At 34.6% G+C, this 7,172-nt stretch overlaps 1 long non-coding RNA gene across 2 annotated transcripts in view; it reads right to left on the reverse strand.

Annotated features, from left to right (window-relative positions):
* Positions 1-2,505, reverse strand: part of LOC136853016 (uncharacterized) — a 216,315-nt gene extending 213,810 nt beyond the window's left edge. For both annotated transcript variants that reach the window (XR_010857301.1, XR_010857300.1), the window contains exon 1: positions 2,172-2,505. This is a non-coding gene — a long non-coding RNA (uncharacterized lncRNA). The remainder of the gene's footprint in view (positions 1-2,171) is intronic.
* Positions 2,506-7,172: the final 4,667 nt, after the last annotated feature.

Consider the following 7,172-nt stretch of genomic DNA (forward strand, 5'->3'; position numbering starts at 1 on the left):
TTTCAGTAATTTGTAAATTTCCTAGATTTATAAACAATACCCAGCGGAAGCTGGAATTGGTCGTTGAAATTTGGTACTAAGGTAGTTAGCCTGGTAGCAGGTAAGCGCGTGTCTTAGAAGGAGAACATCTGTTCACAGTTGATCTAAATGAGACAGAGCTCGTGCATGGCGTCATTAAGCGAACAGACGTATTTCAGGTGGTATACACTAAAAGAGTAAATGTAATGGTATTCTTAGGCGATGTATGGGTGTGGGGGAAACCATCAATCGCCTGCCGTCACCGGCCACTTTTTGCTTCAGCATGAAGGCTGAGCAGGGTGACTATGATGAAATCAATATCAAAGGCTCTAGTTTGTATACCCAGGAAAAATAAATCACCTTGCATGTATGTATAATATAATATATATTATATATATATATATAATATAATATATATATATATATATATATATATATATATATTGAATACACACACACATATGTGTATATATATATATATATATATATATATATATATATATATATATATATATATATATAATATATACTCACATTTTGAATTGCCATGTTGTCTCTTGTTTTATTATTATATCGTGAACTATGCCATTGTACTTAGGCTTTCGGGAAATAATTAGAGTTTAGGCGTTTCAAAACAAAACACCAAAGCCTATCCACTCTGTATGTTAAGACTGTCGTTGGCTTGGATATATTAAGCACCAACTTCTAATCTTGCGAGGAAGTTGTTCAAATGGATCAACATACGTTATGTGATATTTTATGACTCCGTTTTTTCTCTTTTGCAAAATTAACTGCTATTGCAATCGTACTTCACAGCGTTTATGACGACAGCATGCTCGTTATTTGTGATATCTATGTTTGAATGAGTTTTTCCTGCTTAAATAACTATTCATGGCCTATTGTCTCTTGTTTTAGAATATTCTATCGTTGAAATTTGTGCCTGCATGTGCATGTGTCAGAGAGAAGAGATTATTTTGTTTCGATAAGTTTAGCAGATGCTGAAATAATTAGAACGTTTGATTCGGCTCATTTACAAAAACAAAACGACAACGAGTAACCCTCGATCCAATATTTGGGATGCATTATAATTCTTACTTTCCAGTGTCTCTCACTTATATTCCAACTGCTGATTCGTGGATGAACCCATGTACAGAAAACTTTCACAGTGCGACATACCCCTTAGCAAACATCAACCCAATTTTACAAGCACGTTCGCTTGCGGTCTTTAGGTTTTAAGGTTTCCTTTCCAATACCTAAACTATAACATCTATCTAGCTCTTTTTATACTCATTCTATTTTGCTGTGAGGTTAATGTGTCGTGACAGCCGACAACTTGCAAAATTAAAAGTTCTTGTATTGCATTATAAAACATGGGGATGGCTTCAAGTTTTTGTATTGTTATTCGAATTTCTCAAATTATTAAAGGTGCTAGCACGCTAAGCTTTTCTCTCTTTTTTTTACCTTTTAGAACTCTACTGTTATTTTTACACAGAGGCGAAAAAACACATTTCAATTGACAATTTACTACATTAAAGGAAAGTTGAAACATTTGAAATCAAATCTTGGAGATTAATTTACACAATTTCGAAGCACTGTAAATAATCTATGTTTATATGTTAATATTCTCTGTGAGGAAATTTGACATTAAGATGAAAAAAAAACATAAACAGCTTATTAAATATTCGTCCTTGACCTGTGATTGGCAACCGGACACGTGACATGCATACGACAAGTTTCTCTTTATATGACAGTAACCATAGCAACTGTAAATACTAACCGTTTCATTTAGTCTTATGATCAAACACCTTCCTTTTTCTCATTCCATTCCCATCAAAATGACAAGTTTGGCATTGGGTGGCGATATACATACTGTAGGTCTTCCTCTCCTCTATTGGCAAGTAGGCCTATAAGTTCCTACTTGGCCAATTCTTCTATTTGAAAGCCACTCAGTTGAAAAAACATATTTTAGCAGCTGCTAGCACTGCCCAAAACATAAGTAAGATTATACCTAAACGATATATTACACAAAAGTACATTCAGTTTCATTCGACTGGGGGCTTCGTTTTCACAGTGGGTAGGCTAACTGTCTACAACGCCAAGCTCACACTAGCAAATACACTTAAGGATAAATGTACACATTTAATGACACTTACCTTTAGGATAGAATCTTCATCAGCATTCAGTCACCGAAGAATCGTGAACTGATGCACACTGGAAATATTTTATTTACACAAGTACTACAACATCAACGGTATTCCGAAGAGTGTAAGGACCCTTTCGCACCTCTGAACACCAACTCGTCAAGTGATTATTCCAGTCGGTCCACTGACACCCAGCGTTCCAATATTTCTTCGTCCACACAGTTCATAAATTTGTTTCATTCTGTTAAGTGAAGATATTATGTGAACTGACTAAAATATCTACTAAAAATAGAATAGTTAACACTTTTTTCGATCATACATGGAAACATGTGCAAAATAAACTTCCTTATTTCCATTTCACACTTTGCTCTTCGGTATGAAGAGACAACACGATTTTTAAGTTTCCCCACACGGATGATCGTCCCTGCCATGTCTTGTTCTCTAAAGACTTCGGGTTTTCGTTTGTTTTACATGTGCAAATGAATGCTTTCTTTCTGTATCCTCTACATCGATATTTAAGGAATATAATGTATAGTAATAGTTTGCATCGTCGGCATGTTAAACAATACAAGCGATGAGTACAGCCTAGGGTTAGTATTGTCTTTCCGACTGCTTATTTTACGGTTGGCGCCGTACTGACCATCGCTGTCTGGTAAACCAACCATAACGCACAAAACAAACACACACACACACATTATACATATATATATATATATATATATATATATATATATATATATATATATATATATATATGTGTGTGTGTGTGTATATGTGTGTGTGTGTGTGTGTGTGTGTGTGTGTATAAAACCGAGTACTGACCCAAGCACAAATGAGTGTGGCCCAATCCCGTAGCACCTGTTAGATGCGGATTCTTAGTTTCCAACGGTCTATATGCGTGTTTGCGCTGTCGCCCAAGCACAAATCTATTGTGAATTTCTACCACTAACTATCAGTCTTCCGTCACTGGCTTAGAAGTAAACCCGAAACCAGTCAGGACCTACAACCAGTCTTTTATTTTTTCCCAATGGTAATGATTGGTTTATATATGTTACAGTCACACGCGTAATCAGTCACACAAATTTCAGTCATCACGCGTAATGCACAGGGACATTTGATCCCCAGGAGCTAGTACTAAACACAAATACATTTGACCCCAGGGACACAAACCCGGCGAAACAGTGTATGACTCACTGTTTCGCCGTGTTTAGTACTAGCTATATATATATATATATATGACTGAAATTTCAGTCATTACGCGTATACTGATTACGCGTACTATAACACACACACACACACACACACACACACACACATATATATATATATATATATATATAAAATATATATATATATATATAATATATATATAAGCAACTATTACACTGGGAAAAAACAGACATATATATATATATATATATATATATATATATATATATATATATATATATATACATACATATATACACAAACTCTTCCGCAAAAAAATAATAAATAAATAAACCCATTAATGAGTTTTGAGATATCTGAAGGAGGACAAACTCATCAACTACAGAACGTAATGCGTAAACGCATAACCTTATCAATTCCGTTGGGTGGGATAACTGCAAATGCTATTACCACAAATGATTAATGTCAAACTCATTTAAAGGCCTGGGCAGCAATATAAAATCAATGTGTTACCTGCAACACTGTATGTGACAGGCAGTAGCTTTTATAAGCCTCACACAACTCAACAATAGCCCCACCATCACAAATAAATGAACCAATTGTTATTTTTCATTTCTCTTTACATGGAACTTAAGAAATTCACCAGAGATTATGTACTCATTTAATTCTGTTTATACATCTCTTTAGTTCATCTGCTTTTCTTTTTCAGGATATAAAAAAATGTATCTTTTGCATTCACTGGACAACAAACTGATGTTTCACTTTTTTTTATCCCTTCGTAATTTTCTACAAAGACATACTTCCCGCTAAACATTGTTACGATCAGAATGCTCGTTTGTCAACTTTCTTATATTTTCGGAAACACTTTCCTCCGAAAGCCTGGAAATATAAAAGGAACTGAATGAAAATTTATTCTGTCTAGGTGGGATTCGGATCCACAATCCAGCGCTACAACATAGGAATGTGTATGCATATGCATATATATATATATATATATATATATATATATATATATATATATATATATATATATATATATATATATATATATATATATATATATATATAATATATATATATAAAATTAAGGCATGGAGAGGCACACCAACAAGTTAAGGAAGTAATATTTATTCTTTAGTTGCAACGATTCGTTGCCAATCAGCAGACCTCATTATCAAACTACAAAAGGGATAATATCTAATTAGTACAATTAAATTATGTGAAAATGTTTCAAAATATACAAAATTACAATAAAACAAAAGCAGCTAAAAATATGAGTAGGACGAAGCGTTGAGTGTGGAGGCAGAGGAAGAAATTAACCAGAGAAAACGTAACAGTTCACGAGACTGAATTATTCATTATGGCAACCGTATAAATTACGATATGAAGCTCATAAATAAATAAATATATTTTAAAAGTTTCAAGAGTTTGAAAAGTCTAAAAAAAATTAATATCTATTCAAATATACTATCTATACATAGACATATACTGCATATGTTAATTATTTAAAATTTGTTGAGGAGGCCCGCCTCCCTAACAAAGATGCATAACAGCTCTATACTACAATCCTTACCGAGAACTGTAGCGAGGATAAAATGCCCATCTCTGTCACGTCCCCAAGAGAGGAACCTCTGCCTTAGATTCCCAAGACCGGGACATTCGACCAGCAAATGTCTCAGAGCTAAGGGCAGAATACAGTCACCGCAGTATGATGGATTTGTCACCTGACATCAAGAACCCATGAATGAGTCTTTTGTGTCCAATTTTAAGCCTGCATAACATCGTTTCTTGTCTGCTTGGCATAAACGGATATGACCAAGGAGATACTGATGACGTAATATACCACATCTTCTGATCTGTTTCAATTCCTTCTCAAAGGGACTGCCAAACCTTTTTAATTTTCTGACCAACACGAAGATATACACTCCGACCTCCGACACGGCAGTAAGCATCTTCTGCAGGGTTCAGGAGAGGTGACTGCTGACTTTGCAAGTCGATTAGCTTGCTCGTTCCCAACCACCCCAACATGGGAAGACACCCAGCAAAAATTTACTTCCTTACCTCTTCTTTTCACTAAATGCAGCCATTCCACTATCTCTAAAATCAGTGGGTGTGAAGATTTAAGAGAGTCCAAAGATGGAAGAACACTTCTTGAGTCATAATATATAGTAAAACTATTTCCATTCAGGGTTAAAATTTCTTTTATGGCCTTTAAAACTGCAAGCAGTTCTGCTGTAAAAATAGATGCAACACATGACTAACTGACGCCGTATAAAATTAAATAGGAAATTGAAAAGATTAATAAGTTAATAAGTTTAAAAGAAGTCTCACTAGAAATATAAATATAAATATATATATATATATATATATATATATATATATATATATATATATATATATATATATATATTATATAATCATATCTGTAAAAGTTGTAACTTGTATAATATACATATATATACACATACATACATACATATATATATAATATATATATATATATATATATATATATATATATATATATATATACTAAGTTTTACTGTGTATAAACTAAATTTTGAGGATGCCCGCCTCCCTAACAAACAAATAGAGCTATTCTAAATTACAGTCCTCCCCAAGAATCGGTGCAAAGATGAAATGTCCATCTCTGTCACGTCCCCAAGAGAGGAACCTATGACTTAGATCCCCAGACTGGGACATTTGACCAGCTCTTTCTCACAGTCAAGGGCGCAATACAGTCATCGCACAATGGAGGATTTTCGCCAGACATCAACAACCCATAAGTAAGTCTTGTACGTCGGATCCTCACTGATGGCATAATGCAGCGCATTTTCTGACTCGTTAAAATATTTTCCCAAATGGACTGCCAAACCTTTTTAATTTTCTGACATACTAGAGGATATATATCCCGAAATGGCAATAGGCATCTTCTAGGTTCTGGAGAGGTTGATGACTTTGCAAACTGGTCAGCTTCTTCATTCCCAACTACCCCAACAAGGGAAGTCACCAAGCAAAAATCCACTTCTTTACTTCTTCTTTTACTAAATGCAGCCATTCCAATATATCTCTAAAACCAGTGGGTTTAATTAAAGAGTTAAAAGATACTAATGACAGAAGAACACTTCTTGAGTCAAAATATATGGTAAAACTGTTTCCATTCTGAATTGAAATTATCTTTAAAGCCTTTAAAATTGCATATAGCTCTGCTGTAAAAATAGATGCAACAGATGATAACCTCCCGCTTCTTTCTATATCAGGGAAGGCCGCTCGAAAGCCAACCTCAGCATCTGACTTTGAGTCATCCGTGAAAACTACAACAGAGTTATCATGTTGCGAAGAATGATCTAAAAATACTGTCCACATGACCTCACTGGACAATTCTGCCTTGGTAAAATGAAAATATCTACAAAATTTTTACCTATGGAAGGTTCCAGGGGGCGGCTAACTTAATATCTTGCTGGTATAATCTCCAGCCTTGGCATGTTTAAGTCCCTGATAATAAAATTTTCTCTAAAAGCAAATGGTTGAGGTTGTTGGGGTGTTTTCATAAAACTGCCAGTGCCTTTCATTTCTCAAACAAATGCTGGTTAAAGACTTAATGAGCCTCTGAAATCTGTACCAGCTCCTAACCAGCAGACGTTGGTAATGAAGATCCAGTCGTTTCACCAGCATCTACAAGCATGCTGTCAGTGGGAGATGATTTAAATGCGCCTGTACACAATCTTACACCTCTATGATAAAATTAAATTGAGCATTTTAAGGCTATTATGCTTCGATGAAGTGTACACTTCACACCCATAAGTTAAATTTGAAAAGACCAAGGCTTTATATAATCTACAA

This window comes from Macrobrachium rosenbergii, chromosome 3, assembly GCF_040412425.1.
Source record: "Macrobrachium rosenbergii isolate ZJJX-2024 chromosome 3, ASM4041242v1, whole genome shotgun sequence".
Taxonomy (NCBI): Eukaryota; Metazoa; Arthropoda; class Malacostraca; order Decapoda; family Palaemonidae; genus Macrobrachium; species Macrobrachium rosenbergii.